This window comes from Canis aureus, chromosome 15 (genome assembly GCF_053574225.1).
Source record: "Canis aureus isolate CA01 chromosome 15, VMU_Caureus_v.1.0, whole genome shotgun sequence".
NCBI lineage: Eukaryota > Metazoa > Chordata > Mammalia > Carnivora > Canidae > Canis > Canis aureus.
In genome coordinates this window covers 33847252-33870919 of record NC_135625.1, presented here as the reverse complement: position 1 = coordinate 33870919, position 23668 = coordinate 33847252, and the positions used below count along the sequence as shown (strand labels likewise).

Sequence of the window (23668 nt, the reverse complement as noted above, 5' to 3'; positions counted from 1 at the left end):
ATACACAAAGATAAACTCAAAATGGATGAAAGATCTAAATGTGAGACAAGAGTCCATCAAAATCCTAGAGGAGAACACAGGCAACACCCTTTTTGAACTTGGCCACAGTAACTTCTTGCAAGATACATCCATGAAGGCAAGAGAAACAAAAGCAAAATTGAACTATTGGGACTTCATCAAGATAAGAAGAAGCTTTTGCACAGCAAAAGATACAGTCAACAAAACTAAAAGACAACCTACAGAATGGGAGAAGATATTTGCAAATGACGTGCAGATAAAGGGCTAGTATCCAAGATCTATAAAGAACTTATTAAACTCAACAGCAAAGAAACAAACAATCCAATCATGAAATGGGCAAAAGACATGAACAGAAATCTCACAGAGGAAGACATAGACATGGCCAACAAGCACATGAGAAAATGCTCTGCATCACTTGCCATCAGGGAGATACAAATCAAAACTGTAATGAGATACCACCTCACACCAGTGAGAATGAGGAAAATTACCAAGGCAGGAAACCACAAATGTTGGAGAGGATGTGGAGAAAGGGGAACCCTCCTGCACTGTTGGTGGGAATGTGAACTGGTGCAGCCACTCTGGAAAACTGTGTGGTGGTTCCTCAAAGAGTTAAAAATAGATCTGCCCTATGACCCAGCAATTGCACTCCTAGGGATTTACCCCAAAGATACAGATGCAATGAAACGCCGGGACACCTGCACCCCAATGTTTATAGCAGCAATGTCCACAATAGCTAAACTGTAGAAGGAGCCTTGGTGTCCATTGAAAGATTAATGGATAAAAAAGATATGGTTTATGTATACAATGGAATATTACTCAGCCATTAGAAATGACAAACACACACCATTTGGTTCGACGTGAATAGAACTGGAGGGTATTATGCTGAGTGAAATAAGTCAGTTGGAGAAGGACAAACATTATATGGTCTCATTCATTTGGGGAATATAAAAAATAGTGACAGAGAATAAAGGGGAAAGGAGAGAAAATGAGTGGGAAATATCAGAGAGGGAGACAGAACATGGGAGACTCCTAACTCTGGGAAATGAACTAGGGGTGAGGGAAGGGGAGGTGGGCAGGGGGTGAGGGTGACTGGGTGACGGGCACTGAGGGGGGCACTTGATGGGATGAGCACTGGGTTTTATTCTATATGTTGGCAAATTGAACACCAATAAAAAATAAATTTACAAAAAAAATTTAAAAAGAAACAAACAAAAAACCCCAGTAGAAAAGATCAATGAAACCAGGAGCTATTTCTTTGAAAAGATAAACAAAACTGATAAAGCTTTAGCCAGAATCACAAGAAAGAGAAGAAGAAGAAGAAGAAGAAGAAGAAGAAGAAGAAGAAGAAGAAGAAGAAGAAGAGAGAAGAAGAAGAAAGAAGAAGAAGAAGAAGAGAGAAGAGGAAGAAGAAGAAAGAAGAAAGAAGAAGAAGAAGAAGAAGAAAGAAGAAGAAGAAGTAAAAGAGAGAGAACTCAAAATAAACAAAATAATAAATGAAAAGTAACCACACAACAGAAATACAAAGGATTATAAGAGAACATTATGAAAAATTATATGCCAACAAATTGGACAAGCTAGACGAAATGGATAAATTCCTAGAAACAGAATCTCCCAAAACAAAACCAGGAAGAAAAAGGAAAAAAATGAAAAGACTGACTACCAGTAATAAAATTGAATCATTAATAAAAAAAACTCCCCACAAACAAAAGTCCAGGAGAATTAATATCTCTTCTTCTCAAACTATTCCAAAAAATGGGTCAGGAAGGAAAACTTCCAAATTCATTCTATGAGGCCAGCATTACCTAGATACTAAAACCAGATACACTCCAAAAAAAAAGAAGAAAGAAAGAAAGAAAGAAAGAAAGAAAGAAAGAAAGAAAGAAAGAAAGAAAGAAAGAAAGAAACTACAGGCCAATATCTCTTTTTAAAAATATATTACCAGAAATTTTAGCTATTGAAAATGTGCCACAATGAGGAAGGCTGAGTACCCTTTGCTTCACACCTTTCTGTAGACAATTATATACATTTTTATGGGTTAACAACCACCTATAAATGCTGATGACTGAACCTATTTCCTAAGCTACATTAACACATATATACTAATTGGGCACCTACAATTTAAGATGCCCAAAGTTCAATTCACCATCTTCTGCCCTCTACTCTTTTATCTCAGTTAATGACAAAGCTATAAACATAGTTACCAAATTATGGTAACTTGTTATTCCTCTGGACTGCTCCTTTCTCATTCTCCATATACTACCAACTTCTGTCATTTAATTCCTAAATACTTCTCAATGCTAGCTACTCCTCTTCATTCCCACTACAACATTTAAGCTCTCATTCCCTCAACAATGAATTAGCACATTATTCTCTCTGCTTGCAGTCTGGTCTTCCACTTCACCTTTTTACCAATACTAAGTACACCTTGTGTCAGATGTCATGTGTCAGAGATAAGCTATACATAAGAAAGACAAAATCCCTGACCTTGCTACATTTGTAATCATTAGGGAAGAAGATAAAAACATAAGGATAAATGAGTAAACATACAAATGAATAATGGAATTTCAGTAGATCATTAGTACAATGAAGAAAAATGAAGCAGGGCTGGATGGCATTTAATGAAGAGGAGGGGCTCTACTTGAGATGGGAATATTGGAGAAGGCCACTTTGGGAGGTAATACACCAGTCATAGCCAAAGGTGAAAGCTGGTGTAAAAGTTGAGCCAGGAACTACTTTAACAAAACAGAGAACAGCAAAAAGGACTGGAGTGAGCCAATGAGACAGTATAGGAGATGAGGTCAGAGGCTGTCAAAGTCAGATTGTGTAGGCCTTTGCAATAAGTGTTTGAATTTTAGTTTAGTTTATAAGAAAAACCACTCATTCATTTGTTCATGCATTCATTCAACTCAACAAATATTTATTGCATACCTATTTTTACTGAGCAGTGTAGTATGCACTGGAGATACAAAAATGAGCAAAAAATGAAAAAAATCCCTTTCCTCATTGAGCTTCCATTCTATGGAAGAGAAGAAGAAAACAAATGATAGGGATCCCTGGGTGGCGCAGCGGTTTGGCGCCTGCCTTTGGCCCAGGGCACGATCCTGGAGACCCAGGATCGAATCCCACTTTGGGCTCCCGGTGCATGGAGCCTGCTTCTCCCTCTGCCTGTGTCTCTGCCTCTCTCTCTCTCTCTCTCTCTCTCTCTCTGTGACTATCATAAATAAATTAAAAATTTTTAAAAATGATAAAGTAAATTACATAGTATGTTGAAAGGTGATTAAGTCTCAAGGAAATAAATAGGGGTAAAGTACTGGAAAAAAGTTTGAGTGAGGAATATCTGTGATCCTAAATAGGGTGGTCAGGGTAGGCCTTACCAAGAAGGTAATATTTGACATAACTAGGAGGAGTTGAGGGAATCAGCCATGATGGTATCTGGATAAAGAGTCTTCCAGACCAAGAGAAAAGTACATATAAGGCCACATAAGGATGTGTGGCATGTCTAAGGAATAGCAAAAAGACCCATATAGCTATGGAGGACTTCTCCATCGTTACTATGAAAAAGAACAAAGGCTTGGAGCAGGCTTGAGGGGGAGGAGGGACGAGTGAGAGTTCAGATGAGTCTGTTAGACATCCAAATGGAGAGTTTTGGTATGCAGATGGATAGAGAAATCTAGACTTTGAGAGAGTCTTGGACAAGAGAAATAGAGTTTGGAGGTGATGTAGTCTAGCTTTTATTTCATCATTATAACCCAAACTCTGAAGTCTAACTAGATTCTGAGAAGGGAAAGGAAATATGGAATCCAAAGAATTGTATCAAATGAAAAGTACAATAAACAATATCAAGAAGCTCTACTCAGCTGCCAAATGGAATGGTTTTGTGAGTTAACACTGAAAACAAAATCAAATTGATCAGACTTGCCCACCCTCAGCAATGGTGATCTTGCTGGTTTTGCCTTCCCTAGACCAAACCTGATACCTTGCCGAAGATCATGTCCTTGCTTTTCAACCAATCATCTTAAAAACACAAATGAAAAGGCTGGGTGCTCAAAGCTATAGCACGGACAAGACACCAAGGCCTAGTCTCTAAAATAAGGCTCACATTAGCAAATTTCTCCCTGGAGATGGCCTTGCCACAATGGCTATTATGGTATTTGAAGACACCATTCCATTCTGGGACATAATCCCTTCTAATTAAATAAATCATGTTAAAAACATTGTCACTTTTCTACAAATTGTTCTTTGATAAGATTCTATATAAGCCCAAGTTCTAACCACTCCTTTGAGTTTCTCATCAGTGGGTTCACCTACATGGATGCACAATGCACATGTTGATAGATTTCAGCTCAAGTGTAATTAGTTCTGGTAAGCATTCCTGGGGGCCCCAACTATGCCCCAATGACTTTGTCTGTGCTCTTCTAGCTCCCTAAGAAAGTGTCCAATATGTCACTTTTCACAACTCATTGACACGATCCCTTTCCAGGTCCTTCCCACTCACAGCCTGGTGCTCCTTAGCAAAGCCCCTGGTGTTTCAGCCCCAGCACAGTGCTGGTACATGGGAGACCCTCAATGAGATGAAATTGAAGAAAGAAGGCAGATATAAAAAAAGCAAATAATAAAAGAAGAGGTGTCGCCATTTCCTGGGGATCTCATTTGGATAGAAACCACATGGCATTTCTATCTTGAAGAAGCAGAAATGATGAAAATTAAATGTATAAAAACTAAACAGAGAAGAAAATACAGGAACACCTGGCAAAAAAAAAAAGTCCTACTTTGGTACCAGGCAGCCTTCAAATTCAATTTCAGAACATCAGCCTTCAAAGAAACATACACTTTAAAATATCTCACCAAAATATTACTCAAACATAAGTGTGGTTTTCAGCAAACGATTTTGGATCATTTTTCAATATCATGTTTATTTTGAGAGATTCAAAAACACTGTTATCTTGTCATCTGTTCTCCAGATTTTTTTCCCTAGTCATTTCTTTGCTTTTCCTATCACCTTAATTTAAAAGCAATCAAATGTGCTGTCACAGACACTAGATTATAACTTTAGGTACAAAACAAATAATGAGCAACTCTTTTAAGAAAGGGAGGGCATAACCACTGACTGCAAACAATATAATTAAGGAGACAAGGCAGGCTAGAATTTTCTCTGATAACCTCCCTTCATATGAAATTGGTGCTTCAATCTTCAAGAAATTCCAGGCTCTGTACTTAATAAACAATCCTAGGTATATACTGCTTCTCCTAAGAGGGATGAAGAACTCTGAGCCCAGAGAACTTGTTTCCTTCAGATCCCTCCCAAGGCAGACAGCAGGCCTCAAACTTGGCACAAAGAGTAGGGAATTGTGCATCTGACTCTGGTGCTCCTTGGAAGGCCCTGAATAATTAATTTTCCACTTCCCCTACTGTCTCCCCACAACATTCCCATCTGATTCTTATCTAAGAGCCCGGCACTAAATACTACTCCTTACCATTTCCGAAGTCAGGATTCTTCTATTCCAGTGTCTCCCAAATATGCCTTATCATGTGAGGTACCTAGTGTGCTTTGACATACAGATTGTCCCTAGACTTTCCTTTGGAGACAGATTCAGTAGGTCCCAGATGGAGCCCAGGCTGCTCTATTGCAATGCAAATGTCTCAAAGGAGAGATAACAGACTAAGCTTTTGTTTTATTCGTTTGATTTGTTTATAAGTGACCTATTTCAGGGAAACATTTAAGATGCCTAGCCACATGCTGGACTAAAAGAAACTTCAGTGATTTGCAGTGTGAGGAGAAGCTTCCGGAGCTGTCACTGCTCTGCTGGGTAATGAACGGATCTGTTGCGCACCCAGTACGCACCTGCTTGGCATTAACAGATAACTATAAAGGACTCTTCACAAAAGAAACTGAGGGTTGCTGGAGTGGAGGTGGATTGGGGGGATGGGGTAACTTGGGTGATGGGCATGAGAGAGGGCACGTGATGTGATGAGTGCTGGGTGTTGTATCCAACTGATGAACTATTGAACCCTACATCTGGAACTAATTATGTTCTATATGTTGGCTAATTGAATTTAAATTTAAAAAAAAAGACGATAGGCTAAGAGTCAAGCAATAGTGGACTCCACTCAGGCTTTTACCACAAGTTGTGTTAATTCTGCAACTTTTTTAAGACTCTGAGCTAACACATTTCTCAACTAGGAAGTGTTGGGTTTCACGATCTGAGAAGGTAGTTGCCTATCTTGCAGGTAAAACAGGCCATCCATCCTGACCTCTCAGGCTCTAGGGCAAATTGCTAAATACGATGGATAACTATCCCACAGCCCTCAGGGGTCCTTCTCTGAGCAAATACAAAATTGAAACATTCCTGTTTGCTATTTGTTACAGGTTGAATTATAGCCCCACCCCCAAAAAAATATGTTGAAGTCCTAACTTCCACTATCTTAGAATGTGACCTTATTTGGAAACAGGATCCTAGCAGATGTGATCAAGTGAAGATGGGCATACTGGATTCAGATGTGTCTCAAACCAATGCCCAGTGTCCTTATATAAAGAGGGAAATTTGGACATACAGACACAGATGAAAGCTATGTGAGAATGGAGGCAAGACTGAGTGATGCCTCTATAAACCAAGAACACCAAGGATTGCCGGCAGCCACTGGAAGCTAGAAAGTAGCAAAAAAGGATTCTCCCCTAGAACCTTCAGAAAGAGTATGGCCCTGTCTTCTGATTACAGACTTCTGGCCTCCAAACCTGTGAGAGGATAAATTTCTATTGTTTTAAGCTACCCAACTAGTGATACCTCATTACATCAACCCTTGGAAACAAATTCACCATTTACCTGATAAAACACAACCATAGAATCACGGTTATTAGAATTATATTAATACTCGTACACTAATCATCATTTTTTAAAAGATTTTATTTATTTATTTATTTGATAGAAAGAGCACAAGAAGGGAGAGTGCCAGAGGGAGGAGAAGCAGGCTCTTCGCTGAGCTGGGGCTTGATCCCATGATCCTGGGATAATGACCCGAGCCAAAGGCAGATGCTTAACCAACTGAGCCACCCAGGCACACCTTTTATTTACTTTTTTTTAAAGAGAGAGAAGGGTAGCATGCAAGTGGTGGGGAGGAGCAGAGGGAGAGGGAAAGGGAGAAAGAAACTTAAGCAGGCTCCACACTCAGCGCAGACCTGATGCGGGGCTCCATCTTATGAGCCAGAGACCAAGAACTGAGCCAAAATCAAGAGTCAGACACTTAACCAACCCAGCAACTCAGGTGCCCCACTTATCCATCTCTTTAAAAAGAATTTTTAAAAGGAAAAGGTGGAATTTAAAAGAGTGTACAGAAAGCAATCTCTCCCCCACCCCTGCCTCCTACCATCCCTACTTCCCCTCCATGTGACACTGAAATCCAATGTTGTTAACACACCTCCCCAGCAGTTTACAAATAGTGGAAAAGGAAGGAAATGGAGTATGTAGGAAGGGAAACATTTGGCATGCTAATCAACTGCAAAAATAACTTTATCAGACTGGAATGAGATTGGAGTTTTGCTGATGTGCCTGCCAGACAAAAATATTTAATGTTCTAGGACACAGAGAGAAATGCTCTGGAGTTTTGCTATAATGTTACCCATTATAATTCAGAATTCGATGTAAGGGTTCATCCTGGATGCTATCCAAATTGGGCTTATTATGGAAGATCCTCAGGGAGTCTTCTTTTAACATCTCACACACCTAAAACCTGAAACAAAGAATGCCTCCAAGCAGTCAAGCTCCTATGGAACCAGCCTCATTTTGGTCACTGTGGAAGCACTAAAATATTATAAATAGACCAGGAAAATGGGGGAAATGCAGTCTTCCAAACCGAACTTTACTATACATCATTTGCTTCCTCTCTACAAGGATTGGCTGCTGGCCATCGAATTTTCCAAAGGCAAAGAGATGTGAACTATTGTCTCTGCTTCTTGTACTATTGGACAACTCACTCAACTCACTGAGGAATAAATGCTCCTGGACATCCAGTCTCCTAAATAAGATCTATAAGACTTTCTTCTAGGAAACATACAAATAAAAATAAAGGCAGGTGGGATAAAAGAGGTCTGGCAGAGGGCAGCATGATAATGAGGAGCTTGCTGGAATATTTTTGGGACACTCGGTGCCACTGTTAATTTTGTGCATAATTCCTAAAAAAAGATCTCATCCCTGTTTTGTTTGTTTGTTTATCTTCGTAAAGTGGTACAGGGAATAATTTCAATCTGCAAGAAGTTTCTTCTAATTGGCCCTTATGAAAAATTTGAAGAATAATATTTCCATGAAATGGTTCTGGTAAATTTACCCAGGTCACCAAAAAATAAGCCACGGACTTGACTGGAATTGACTCTAATTTCTGTCTCCAGATTTGGCAAAATAATCCTATAGGTGGAATTCAGATCTAACAAAAATCACTGCATGAGTACAAGTCCTAATTAGGCAATTATGGGTTCTAATGATGTGATTGTTCATATTTATACTGATAACGTAATTAGTCCTAATCAGATTACAGGCTCAAATAGACTAAAGATTTCTTTTTTTTTTTTTTTAAGTGCTCCTCATACCAAAATCATTCTAAGAGAATTACGTTGTTATTACCTACAAGATAAAATATGCTGGCAGTCTTCTCCATATTTCTTAAAACATAGAATAGGGTAAAATAAAATATTCCACAAACATAAAGCTTTCTTCTTGAGTTCCCACCACTGTTTAACAGATACACACACACATACACACACATACACACTCCAGGGGTATTAACGGCTTTTCCATTTGACTCCTCCTTCAGTGTACACATGTGTTATTTTTATCACAGAGCACTGGAACCTTGAAGTACACAAGAAATAAACATTAGGTATGTATTTTTTTGCATTCATCCATGTAGTAGCCAATAGTCATAATCTCTCTAGATTGACTAGTTCTTTCTAGAGCATATTATGGGATCTTTCTCTTCCTTGATAGTTCAACACCTTCCTATATCCCAACCTTGAGCTGAATTCTCAATCTTATTCCTTAGGCTTCAGAAGCGTAAAACATCTCATACGTGGGAAACACAGGCCCACCAGGCAAATTAAAGGTCAAACTTTTGCCTCAAAGACTTTAGAATCTTAACTCCAGAATTTCCCTGTCTTGAATATTGTGTCCATTTTACACTTCCGCTCCAGACATATTACAAATCTGATTACCATGTTATGCTCAAAACTCTCAAACACTTTTGTAAACCTATTCTTACGCCCATTCTCTCTTCAAGTACTACACAATCACTATAAAAGAATTCTTCATGTAACTTAGACTTAAATCATGTGATATAACATTTCTAATAATATAGAAGCAAAATCAGACAGTGGATGTGACAAGCGCTCTGTATCAGACTGCTCTGAATTCAATCTCAACTCTGTCAAGTACTATCTGTGTGACCTAGGGTGCTTAACGTTAATCTGTTTCTCAGTTTCATCATCTGTAAGACGAGAATAATTTATATATGTTTTTCGTAGGCTCATTATGAGGATTTACTGAGGGATAAGATTTTTTATAATAAACAATTAGAAAGATTCAAGAAACTGGGGCACCTGGGTGGCTCAGTCAGTTAAGCATCAGCCTTTGGCTCAGGGCATCATCCCAGAGTTCTGGGATTGAGCTTCATGTAGGGCTTCCTGCTCTGGGAGAAGTCTGCTTCTCCCTTTCTCTCTGCCCCCGCCCCCTCCCCCCACACTCATGCACTCTCTCACACACGTGCACACTCTCTCTCGAATAAATAAAATCTTTTTTTTAAGAGAAAGATTCAAGAAAACTAAACATGAAATAGAAATAATTAAATCCACATGGAGGGCAGTGAAGAACGAATAGATGGAGAAATTCAAATTAAAGCTGTGAAAGGAGTGCCTGGGTGGCTCAGTCAGTTAAGCATTCAACTCTTGATTTTGGCTTAAGTCATGATCTCAGGGTCATGAGATGGACCCCCCCTTCGGGTGTAGAGCCTGCTTCAGATTCTCCCTCTCCCCCTACCTAGCCTCCCCACTGGCACACGTGGGTGTGCACTTGCACTCTCTCTCAAAATAAAATATAAATGTGAAAGCCAAACTCAAAACTACATGTCAGCATGAAAAAAAAAAACCTATAAACAGATTAAAATAATTGTAGAGAATATGGAAAATTAAGAGAAAAGAGACATCATATAGTATTTCGAATGAGTAGTTGTTTCTGGAGAAGAACCCAGAAGAAATGTACTCGTAAACAAGCCAGTTGAAGAAAACCCTTCTAAACATAAGGAAATTTAATGTATACAAATCAAAAGGGGCTGGGATCCCTGGGTGGCGCAGTGGTTTAGCGCCTGCCTTTGGCCCAGGGCGCGATCCTGGAGACCTGGGATCGAATCCCACGTCAGGCTCCCGGTGCATGGAGCCTGCTTCTCCCTCTGCCTGTGTCTCTGCCTCTCTCTCTCTCTCTCTGTGACTATCATAAATAAATAAAAAAAATTAAAAAAAAAAAAGGGGGCTACTATTTTCCAAGAAACATCAAAGAAATGTTACACCTAACAACCTTGTGATAGCATTCTCAAATGGCAATAACAGATGCGGACAGAATTCTTTACTCAGCCACTTCTTACCTCTACCCACCTCCCAAATAGTTACTTACAGAAAAATAAAAACCAGCCTGACCTCTAACTTCTCTTCTGCAATATTAAATGTCAGAACTAACCTGAGCAAAGTTCAAGCTATCATTGAAGTTCAAAGTATAAAGCAGTTCGGCCACGCAAAGGCTCAGAAAACACACTTCTCTTTAAAGAAATTCCTTGAAGCACTCCAACTGACCAAAAGAACAGAGCTAACAGGGTCCTTGAAGGCCAGTTAAAAATAGATATTAAGTCTAAGAATAAATTTTATGTCTGGTTATAAAGTTGAATGCGAAGCAAAATATGTCTTCTAAAGAGAAGATACAGGATATAAAAATAATAATGTGAGTACAATCACTAGGGTGTGTAACACAGGAAGATCAGTGTAAAAGACTCAGAACTAGGAGAGGGTAGTGGATTCTGTGCTACTGGAGAAAGTAAAGGTGTCCTAGATTTCATCTGTCAAAGAAGAGGACCCAAAAGAAAGCCCTTCAAGTATCACCTACTAAACACGGTTTGAGAAAACTTTTGAATTTCACGGAATGGAAACGAGATATACATTTCCCAAAATATTTGACGATATAACAGTAAGGAAGATAAACAGAAAATGAAAGAAACACTAGGTGGCATTTCTATTAAAGTATCAAACCACAAACAGGATTAATAGCAACTATAGCAAATCTGTCAGCTATGACCTTGATATTACATAAATGGACATTGTATGAGTTGCCCGATAAAAAGACAAATAGTCTCCTCTTTGGTTACAAAACTAGAGGGATCGGATTCTTAAATATAAAATAGAAGCAACTAAAACATACTGATATAAGATGATTTTTTTAATGAAGAATGGAGAGGATTTTGTCCAAAAATAAAATAGTTATGGTCAGATATTAAAAGCAGATAAAAAGTAATTCTAAGTAAATATAACATGAGATAAAATCAAGTACAGAATAATTATAGCAGGTAAAATAATACAACTACCATATACTACTATTAAGTATAATAACTACTAGGAAAAATACAACTCCTGTAAGTGTTAAGCACCAAAATAACATTGTGCCATTTTACATAAGGTAAAAACTATTATAAGTTTAAGGAAGGTATTAAAAAATAATATTAGCAAGAGCCTTTAGCATATCTCTGAAGGCTCTAGGAGGGTATTCTGCTTCTCCTTTTCCTGGCTTCTGGGGGTTGCCAGCATTTGTGGCATTCCTACTATTAAGTATAATAACTACTAGGAAAAATACAACTCCTGTAAGTGTTAAGCACCAAAATAACATTGTGCCATTTTACATAAGGTAAAAACTATTATAAGTTTAAGGAAGGTATTAAAAAATAATATTAGCAAGAGCCTTTAGCATATCTCTGAAGGCTCTAGGAGGGTATTCTGCTTCTCCTTTTCCTGGCTTCTGGGGGTTGCCAGCATTTGTGGCATTCCTTGGCATTGCCTAGCCATTAGTTACATCATTCCATTCTCTGCCTCTGTCTTCACCTGGCCTTCTTATGTATGTGTCTCTGTGGGTTTGCCAGTCTGCTCAAAAGATACCAGTCACTGGATTTAGGGCCTACCCTAATCTGAGTTCATCTTAATTAGTCACATCTGCCAGACCCTCGTTTCAAATAAGGTAACATTTGATGTCCCTAATGGACATGAATTTTGAGAGGACACTACTCATATTAGTATATTATGCTACAGAGAAAATCCTAAGAAATCTCCAACTTTGGAAATATTACAGATCACTTTCTCTGACTATGACAAATTAAAGCAGAAAAAAAATTGCCTTGACATTTTAGAATTTTCTCCTAAAGTACTCTCAATGCTGAGGAAGAAATGAGATCAATACACAATTTAAAAATAACGATGAAAACTACACTTACAGAAATGTAAAGAATACTGTTAAAATGCACTCAGAGGAAAATTTATATTTTAAAAGTATTTCTTATTAAAAATGAAATGATTAAATAAGCTAAGCATTCAACTCAAAATTCGAGGGAAAGAATAAAATGAAGTAGGAAGAAGACATAACAAAGACAAAAGAAGATACTAAAGATACAGCATCTAGTAAAATTGACAAATAAATCTAAATGACAGTTTTTCAAAAATACTGATAAACAAACCTCTTAGCAGAATAAGCAGGAGATGGGGAGGGAGGGAGAAAAAGAGAGAGAATGGATGAAAAGACAACAAAACATTGAATGGTTAATGGGATACAATGACAGTAAACAAGACAGGAAACAGGGTGGTTCTTAAACAGTAGAAATAATGCAGCAGTTCTAACTATCAATCAGTGTAGAATCCAAGAAGAGATCCCCTTCGGGAGTGGAGCACTCATCTCACCTGCTGCCAGGAACGTGAATGCATATGGACGCCCTCTCCAGGAATGGGAATTGTGCAAGGCCCACGGGAGCCCTCTCACTCAAAGTCACACTCACACTTCTCTCCTTGGGGGCAGTGCACACATAATGAGTGGTCAACTGGTCAAATGGGAAAACTCTACAGAGCCATCCCAAACCCAGAACTCCCTACATTATCAGCTGCCCAATATTGCTACCCTCAACATTCAACATTCACAGTGTATTATGTACACAAATATCAAACGTTCCAAGTCCATCTCCCAGGGACTAGAACTGCAATGGGACCTCTATTTCTGCCTCATCTCTGTCTTCCTTTGTTCTTTCCACTGTTCTGATCACAAATAGTGTCTGATACAAAATAGGTAATTAATATTGCTAAAAGAACCAATGAATAAAGTGGGGGTAAAGGAAAATATAAATTAAAAAACCAACTCCAAAAGATACTAAAGTCTGAAAATACTATCTGCAGAAGAAACTGAAAGATGTGAAAAAAAAGTATAAAATTGTCCCCTAACCTATCCTTCCAAAGATATCTGACCTAAGTCAAAGAAGAAAAATTACATAAGCATCTCCAAATATACTAGAAAGGCATGGAGCAAAGTTATCTCTATTCCCAACAAAATTCTTGAAAACTAAGAATAGATTAGTACCTCAGTGATATGAAGAAGAATATCCATCCAAAACATCAAGCCATCAAAATTCTTCTCAAAAGTCAATAATTTTAGATGAATGGTTGCCAAACACTGGGATGGAGGAGGGTTTTGTAAGTACTTCTACATATGTATTCAGTTTTTGTTTGCCTTTAGGTAATTATAAAAACTACTTTAAAAAATCTGAGATAATCCAAGTTATAACAAACTGAGGAAATATGTATTACAGACAACTATATTTATCTCTGATAAATAAAGGATTGTTACAAAATTAATAAGAACAAGTTGAACATTCAATAGAAAAATGGGTCAGAAATACAAATAGGCAATTCACAAAAGCAGAAATAAAAACAGCCAATAAATATTTAAAAACAAAAAATATATTCAATTTTAGAACTATGAAGTTGTCAATTAATACACCAGTGAAGAATCATGATGTTATATAGATCTCAAATATAGATGTTGGGAGCGTAAATTGTTCCTACCTTTCTCAAGAGCAGTTTGGTAACAAGTATCAAAAGCCTTAATATTTTGGACTCCTGTGTCGCTCAGCAGTTGAGCATCTGCCTTTGGCCCAGGGCATGATCCCGGGATCCAGGACGGAGTCTCACATTGGGCTTCCTGCATGGAGCCTGCTTCTCCTTCTGCCTGTGTCTCTGCCTCTCTCTCTCTCTCTCTCTCTCTCTCTCTCTCTTTCTGTCTCTCATGAATAAATTAACAAGAGCTTTAAAAAAAAAACACCTTAATATTTATAGATTCTGAATCAAGTAAGTCTGCATGTAGGAGTCTTCATAATGTCACAAAATGTATGTATAAAAACGCTTAGTTTTTTAAAGATTTTATTTCTTCATTTGAGAGAGAGAGCATAGGAGGCAGAGGGAGAGGGAGAAGTAGACTCCCCACTGAGTAGGGAGCCCAATGCGGGGCTCCATCCCAAGGACCTGAAGATCTTGACCTGAGCTGAAGGCAGACCCTTAAACATCTAAGCCATCCATGAGACTCAGCAATTTTTTTATAATATAAAAATAAAAGCAATCTAAATATCCAGAATTAGAAAATAGTTAAGTAAATTAAGATCTAGCCATATAGTGGAATTATTTACTACCTCTAAAAATAAAATTTTCTAAAAATTTTTAATAACAGGAAAAATAATGATACATGATACAAAGTTACAAAAGCAAGATACAAAATAGTTTGTAGTGTATGATTCCTTACACAAGACAAAATAATTTAAAGCTTAAAAATAGCTAAAATTTGTAATTCTTCAATAATTTATCATCCCCAAACTCTTTGGCACAGTTTTGCTGATATAGAGGTGAACAAGCAAATTCCCTGCCCTATGGAACTTATCATTTACTGCTTAGTAAGCCAATCAGTGGAAAAGCACACCCTCCCAGTCTTCTTTGGGGAACTTACACATTAAAGGTGCCCAATATGGGGCTCCTGGGTGGTTGAATCAGGTAAGCATCTTCCTTCCTCTCAGGTCATGATCCCATGCTCAGCAGAGAGTCTGCTTCTCCCTCTCCCTCTGCTGTTCCCCCTGCTTGTCCACTCTGGTGCTCAGGCATTCTCTCTCTCTCTCTCTCTCTGTTAAATAAGTAAAATCTAAAAAAAAAAAAAAAAAAAAAAAAGACTCATTGGCCTATTAACCATACAGTCTCCTTGGCATCTAAGTGAGGCATCACTAGTGACAAAAGGTTGGTTTCTGAACCTTGTGGAATAGTATGTGGACAGAAAACAACAACAACAACAACAACAAAAACCACCTTAAAAACCTTGAGAGTACAGACTGTTAATTTCTAGGGCTCCCAAAAATCCACGCATGTCAGCATTTAATTTGTGCAAATTAATCCCTTTAAGGCAAGAGCCTTCCATAGCATACTTTGCCATTTTCCACTTAGAATACTGGGACCAGACGGAATTAGGTTAAACAGAACTTTGTAGATAATTCTGAAAGGAAAAAAATGGAAGGAGGAGGAGAAGAAGGAGAAGAAGCATTGGGTGGCAAGGGAGGGAGGGAAGAGGGAAAGTCAAATAAAGGCCTGGGAGGAAGTCAGCCCTGCAGTGTTTTCATTCCTGCTACTTACATATACAAGACTTCAGTCTGAAGAGACAATAACTTGCTCTGTGCCCTACAAGACCCAAATGTGCCCACTGTCAACCTCATTCTACAGAAGAGGAATCTTTCAAATGAATCAACACAATAGCTCATCTAACCTTTACTTGGTCAATAATCAAAGTGGGGAGAGAAGCCAAGATTCTGATCTCTTGTCTTGTATCAATTTTAAAGTAGTGTCTCATTGTTATTAAAGGCTTCTATTGTGCTAAAGTGCAGGAAACTAATTGGACTCATTCTGGCTTTCGTGACTCATAAACTTAATGCTCTTTTAGCATCATTTTGGCTGAGCAGATTTCCTAACCACAGTTTAATAGCAAAAGACATTTAAAATAACAATCTCAAAAGTCTTTCCAACCTCTCCAATTAGAGTAAAATAAATTGGCTCTTAGAATTAGAGGCTGTGCCTTCACAGTCTATGGAATATCTCACTGGTTTCATGTATCTTAACTATGAAGGAAAATGACAATTACTGATACTTCGTTTTCATCTTGTTCCTAGCTACCAAATACTTCTACCAGCACTGAAGCCACCTGCTTTGTCATGTACTTTTAACTTGAATCATCTTCTCATGGTTTGGCATGGCTTTCATTCATTTTCTTTATTGGTTATTTTAGCTTTCATTTGGTCTCTGGGTAAGGCTATGAGGTTTGGTATGTGGAGCAATCAAAAGGATTTTCATGTTATCATTATCAGTTAATATTTATTGAGTTCCAGGCTTTGTTATACCAAACCACAGACAAGTCTCCTCGACAACTTTGTATTTAAAGAACAACAGATAATCACTTTTGCTGCATCATGTCTGTGATCTTTTTGTCCTTATCATTTACTAGGTGGAAGTAGTTCCTGACCCTAAACCAATTCTTAGTGAAGATATCTGATTGGCGGCCCACCAGCTTTAAGGATTGATCCTGGGGACCTTATCTTACTTAATATGCCAGTCTGTTTATTCCAAGTTTACCCAAGTCAACCTTTATTTCTGGTTTGAAAGTACATGAATGGAGTTTATTTCTGAGACTTTAGAGACAAAATAACTAGTTAAGAAAAACCAAAATAAAAGTAATCTAACATTTTACTTGGACATAACGATTTTATACACACACATTCATATAATATAATGTACACATATTTAGGATATGAATCACTAATATCTTACCCACAACATTCCTCTGGAGCCCTTTGCTGCCTTAGGATCTCCAGGTGTAGAACCTCAGTGTGTGGATGGACTAGGAATTAAAAGTCATTTGGAGGGGCACCTGGGTGGCACAGTCAGTTGAGTGTTTACTTGGCTCCTATTCTGTGGAGTTGGCCACAGCCTGCTTTTCATTCTTGGCTTGGCTCAAGCTCTCAAGCTCCCACTATTTGGATGCAGACTTTTATTTCTGGCCTAGCCACATCCAGGTACTCCCCTCCTGCACTTCTGATTGCGTGGATACTCTAACAGAAGGGTAGGGACAACCTCAACCATGCTCCCCATCCCCAGTATTTTTCTTTGTATCAGCATTTCCTGATCCTTTACCATATTTTAGGTTCCTCACAGGTAGATTGCACTATACAATTTCACGCTATACAATTTCCAGATATAACATGATCTACATATACACACATATAAGGTTATACATATATGCATTTGCGTGTGTGTACATAAGGCTTTGGCTCTTCTCCAAAGTCAGTAAGTTCTGTTTTCTGCTTCCTTTTTCTCAGTCTCTTCCTTTTCTTTCACTTTATAGGTATAATTTTCAGAATATCAAAATCTGTCTGACAATTAAGCAGGATAATTTTCACTGAGAAGAACCAGTTACCTTTTCTTTGAACTGAGGTTTGTCTGTGATACTGGAGACTATAATTTTAGCCTCTTCACTACACTTCTGCCACGTCCTAGGAATAAAAGTAGAATTCACTCTGAGGACACACAACAAATGTCCCTTTATAAGATTAAGTGTATTAGCAGAGCCTAACATTCTATATAACCTCCCTCATTTAGAAGGAAGCAACTCACAGAGAACTCAGACTGCACACAAGTGCCTTCCTCAAATTTGGAGGAGCTAAAGGGTTCTACTTGCATATTTTATTAATATATGCATAGGCTCACAAAGACAAGAGTCATGAAACACCACCACCATGGTTCTAAGGCAGGCCCTCCATGCCTGGATATATTACCAGCACTGGAGCAAATGCCAATGGGCAGGCAGTATAGTCTGCACACAGTATCTGCGTTATATGTGGATTAATTCACACAAGCTTTACTTTTGTTATACCCTAGCTGCTAATCCAAGACCAACCAGGAGAAGGCAGTACAGGCTAAACAACAGAAACTACATTTTCTTTAAAGTGGAGAATAATCTGATGGGGATTATCTCTCTGTCCATGTTGGGGAACAAAAGAACCTCTTCTGATGCTACCATCATCTGCACAGCCTGGCTCCCCCTCACCTTTTCAGCACTCTTCATGTTCCCCTACCAATACCTCCATTCCTCCTTAAATATTAAAATACATACAATGTAGACACTAGAAAAAATCTCAATTATAAAGTTGCCCAATCCATCTTTAAATTCCCAAGCATCTTTCTCTAGCATTACCATTTAAGACCAAGTTTAGTTTTTAGATAGCATTTTTTAAGAGCTCATGATGCTTTTATATGATAAGATATACTGATCATGAGCCCTCAAGACCACTCTGCTTCACACCCACAAAAATACAAGACCACTTGTTTCAAATACAAAAACATTTCATACATGTAAAAGAGGGCAATTTCTTGCTGAATATGGAACATTATTCCCCGATGGCACTGGGAAGTGAATGAAGACTGCTCACCAAAAGCCTTCTAGAAAGAGGATTCTAATTAGAACTTCAGCCCTTGACACTGGGAATCCATTCACCCCACTAGCTGCCTGGAGGTACAGAGTAGGATCCCCTCTCTGTTCTGCAGGACCTTGGAGATAAAAGATCAAGCTGCTATCAGGACATTTAGGCAAGTCCAATTCTTCTACTGATCAAAGGAGCATGGGCTTCATTAACCATTAAGCCTCACTCCCAATTATTTTTGTTTGAGTGGTTGGATTTTCTAGGATAGTTGTTTTTTTTTTTTCTAGGATAGTTTTTACCAGATTACCCCAAGCAAAAGTATGAAGTTGCTTCAAGTCTTTCTCTTCAGCAATTCTTTCATTAATGCCACCTTTATTTTCCTCCCCAAGTGCACAGGGCATCTACACTGACCCCCACACTGGCCAGGGATCTCCTCAGAAGCCACCCCACTAGGACATTCCTTGTCTTTCCCTTGTCTGTACTAATCTTTCATTCTCTCCCCAACAGATACTTATTCTTAGTTAGACCTCTCCACATGAACAGTATCAGGGTTTCTGAATCTTAACACATGATCTTATTGTACTACTTAAAACCACACTAGATATATGAGGGATCTTTGAGTACTTTTAATTGCTAGCTGGCACTGTGACCTCAATTTTCTTATTTTTCTTTCTTTTTTTTTTTTTTTTTTTTGGCCCACCCAATGGACTCCTAAATCTTCTCACAGCCATTTCAAGAAAAAGTGAGCAAGGGGCACCTGGGTGGCTCAGTCCATTAAGCATCTGATTCAGGTTTCAGCTCAGGTCATGGATTGTAAGATCCAAGCCTAGGTCTGGCTCCCCACTCAGTGGGGAGTCGGCTTGAGATTCTCTCCCTTTGCCCCTCCCCCCACTCGCATGCATGCTCTCTCTAAATAAATAAATCTTTTTTAAAAAAAGAAAAAGTGAGCAAGAACATAGAAAAGAGAGCCTTCTTTTCTCTTAAAAAAAGGATTTGTGAAATACATTAAACATGCAGATAAGAATATAATGAACTCCTATGTACTTAATACCCTGCTTTATCAAATATTAACATTATTCTACATTTGCTTCAGGATACCACTTTTAGAAAATATTACAGAAAGAATTAAGCCCCGCCCCTTTGATCCCTCCTCATTCTTCTACTTACTTTCCTCCAAAATAAATCTCATCATGAATGGTTCTATATATTTGTTCCATATTTATAACCATAGACATTATTTAATAATGCTTTATGATTAAATCTTTCTACAAGCAGAATCATATTGTATACATCATTCCACAAAGAGTATTTTTACTCAGTGTCATGTATTTTAAATTTATCCATGCTTACAGATGTACCTCTAATTTACTCATCTTAGTTGTGGTATAGCATTCACTCAGATGACTAAACCATAACTTATTTATTCTTTCTCCACTTGGGAAACATTTGACAAAGGACATTCTATATGTTTCTGTTATCGTACACATATAAGATTTTTTCTGCCACATACAGAGAAGCAGACTTGCTGAGTCAGAGAGTGTTCCTCTCTAATTTTCATAGATATATTGCTAAATTAATGTCCATGGTGGTTATATCAGTTCACACTCCCACCAGACTTTCAAGTTATCACTGCTCTGTACCCTTTTCATAGGATATAAGATTATACTATTTTTATTATGCTAATCTTTGCTGATGAGCATAAAATAGTATCTCATAGTATTTTTGAATCATGCTTCTTATGGAAAGTGATTGTGACTATCCCAGCACAACTGTGTGACATATAAAAATTCTGTTTTTTCTAACCACATCTTACATATGTGTGTGTGTGTGTATATATATATATATATACATATATATATATATAAAGTAATAATGTACTTTGAGGAAAAAAGAAGTAAATTATTTTAAATGGAGTGTGTACTCAAAATTCAGGATGCATGTTTGCATACACATGTGCCATTCTGTAAAAATTGGCCACCTAGAAGGAATAAATAAATTGATGTTCATCAATTCACAGTATGAGTTTATCCAAGCAGATGCTAACATAAAAATAACACCTGAAAAGTCTGTGAGAATTAGCTATCATGATCTGTAGACTCTTAATGGCAACATCAGATTAAGTCAGCTTCTCTGGCACCTACATTTTGGGCATTAAGTCTAATTTCGGAGTTGGGACTTGGTTTCCTACTTACTGAAGTAAAAGCATGGCCAGGATAAGAGGCAGGTGCTTTTTTTCTTCTTTTTCTTATCACATCACAGGACCTTAAAAATATTTCACTTAACCTGGGCATCATTGCAAGCACTTCATCTGAATTATTTCTCTTAATCTTCATAACTATAATAGGGTACTATTACTGTCCCCATTCTAGAATTAAAGAAACTGAGAGTCTGAAAGATTAGGTGAAATCACAGAACTTAAAAATGACATGCATCTGGTTCTTCCTAATTGAAAAGTCTTAGATATCTACAACCACATAGAACACAAAGCAATCCAATTCAAAATTCAGATACCTATATAACTATTTTTGAAAAAGTACTTCTTAATGTTAGAAATGCAAGCATTTTCTCTATTTCTGTTCTACTTCTAACTACAAAGACAAAACAACCCTATGCCCATTATAAGACAGCTCTCATATTTCCTGGAACCTTCTCTTCCCCAAGTAAAACACTCTTACATCTTTCCACTGTTTTTTCTTTCTGTTTCCCACCTCTATATCCTGACTACTCTCCTCTGGGTGAGCTTCAGATATGGTCCCCTCTGAAAGTATGATGCTCAGAACATATTGCAACAGCATATGTCCAAGGAATATTTACTACAATGGATTCATCAGCTGCCTTATTCCATACCTTATACTCGACTAAATGCTGCCCTAAATCATACTGGCCTTTTTGGCAGCCATATCATACCACTGACTCATTCTAAACTCATGCCAACAATAATTCCCAAGTGATTTTTTAAACATGTATTTCTGTTAAGCCATGTCTTTCTTAGCCTGTATTTTAACAGTTTTCATTTTATCCAAACGTAGGATATTACATTTGTACCCATTAAGCTTTATTTGTCGCAGTTTGCTGAAATTATTTAGGTTCTTGATTCTTTCACTTTACTGGAATTCACTCTGAGTGTACATGATGTGTGTATTATCTTTGTCTTCATCAAATTCATTGATTAAAATCTACCCAGTGGTTTGTGCTGCAGTCACAAAAACATTTCTTCAAACTCCCACTGATCTCTTCAAAAAGTCATCCAGTGTCACAGGGTTTGATCCTTTGACTGTGTAAATCTATCTAAATGTATTAGTTTCAACTTCACATTTCTTCATCTTGATAACAAAGATATCATTAAAACTTTGTGAAGTGTCTTTCTAAATGTCAGATAAATTGTATCTATTTTTCCTGTAACCTTGACAAAGAAACAAAAAAGAAATGGAGCTATTTAGTTATAATATATTCTCAATGACCCTATATTAGATATATTTTACGATGTCCCCTTTATAATAACACTTTCACCTGCCTTATAAATAATAAGTTCTAGAATTTTGCTTGGTATCTAAAATAATCTTACTGGCTAATAGATTTGGAATTCACTTCTCTTTTTCTCTTTGACAGAAAATGAACTTCACTTCCAGGAAAGATGCAGTAAGTTGCAGCAGGTCAGTGATTCTCCTTACAACTAAGGGAGAAAAACCAAATAAATTACAAAAATTGTATGTTTAAAAATATCAGAAAAGTATGGAGCCAATGAGGACTAGAACTAAAATTTCAGAATTCAAAGAGTTTTTCCTAAGACAATTGAAAATCACCAGCCATTTTCTTTCTTTGGGTCAATTAACAATTCCAAAATAGGCATGAGTATCGAGGCTGGCGTGAGGAAAAAAGAAAGAAGTTGTGAATTTAGAGGCTTCACAGATACTGACCTGTATTGGAAACTAGAGAAGCCCTAGATACACAGTTTTTGCCAAGGGTCAGTTCTTGAGTTCTGAAGCAGCATGTATAAATGGAGGGGGTAAGTTGGAAAGGCAGCGTAAAACCTTTCACAATTTCTTGGTTCTTTGTATGAAAAATACCATAAAAACCTAAAGAGTTAATGCTCAAAACCTCCAGTGGTCAGAACTGAATCCTCCTAACAGGTTAACATCAAGAAGACAGAGAACCACAAATAACTTAACCAGGGATAAACCAGAAGTTAACTAGATCTCAGAAAAACTCTAATTCCTAACACAGATCATCCATGATTAGACTGAAGAGATGTGCCCTTCAAACTATTTACCTAACACAATAAGGTGAGAACCTTCTTTATTGGGAAACAGCATCATCTACAACCTCCATGGTTCCTTTATTCCCATTGTCGTACTATAAATATTTGCTAGGTATATAAGGAGTTAAAAAAATATAACTTCCAGTCAAAAGAAAAAACAGAAGATAATTCAGATATTAACCACAATAAACAAAACCTAAAAATAATTCTATGACACAATCAACAAAATGTAAAGGTGACCTACACAGTGGGACAAAGTATTTGCAAACCACATTTCTGATAAGAGATCAATATGCAAAACATATAAAGGACTCATATAATTTAATAACAAGAAAGCAATCCAATTTAAAAATTGGCAGAGGAACTAAATATAAATTTTTTCCAAAGACATATGAATGGCCAACAGGTAAATGGGAAGATGTTTGACATCACTGATCATTAGCAAAATGAAAATCAAAACCACAATGTGACACCACCCCACACTTGTTAGAAATGCTGTCATCAAGAAGACAGAAGATAACAAGTGTTGACAAGGATGAGGAGAAAAAAGAATCCTAGTGCACTGCTGAAGGGAATGCAAATTGACATAGCCACTATGGAACACAGTTTGGAAGGTCCTCAAAAATTTAAAAATAGAACTACCATATGCTCCAAAAATCCCACCTCTGGGTATATATCCAATGGAAATGAAAGCAGAATCTCAAAGAAATATATGCACTCCATGTTTTTTGCAGCATTTTTCACAGTAGTTGAGATATGGAAACAAGGTGACTGTCAATGCATGAATGGTTAAAAAAATGTAAGATACACACACACCTAAATACACACACACAGGAATAC

The 23668-nt window shown here is 37.5% G+C and overlaps 1 long non-coding RNA gene across 2 annotated transcripts in view; it reads right to left on the bottom strand.

Moving 5' to 3' along the window:
- Window positions 1-15222, bottom strand: part of LOC144284493 (uncharacterized) — a 136529-nt gene extending 121307 nt beyond the window's left edge. For both annotated transcript variants that reach the window (XR_013352911.1, XR_013352913.1), the window contains exon 1: window positions 15066-15222. This is a non-coding gene — a long non-coding RNA (uncharacterized LOC144284493). The remainder of the gene's footprint in view (window positions 1-15065) is intronic.
- Between the last annotated feature and the right edge of the window lie 8446 nt (window positions 15223-23668).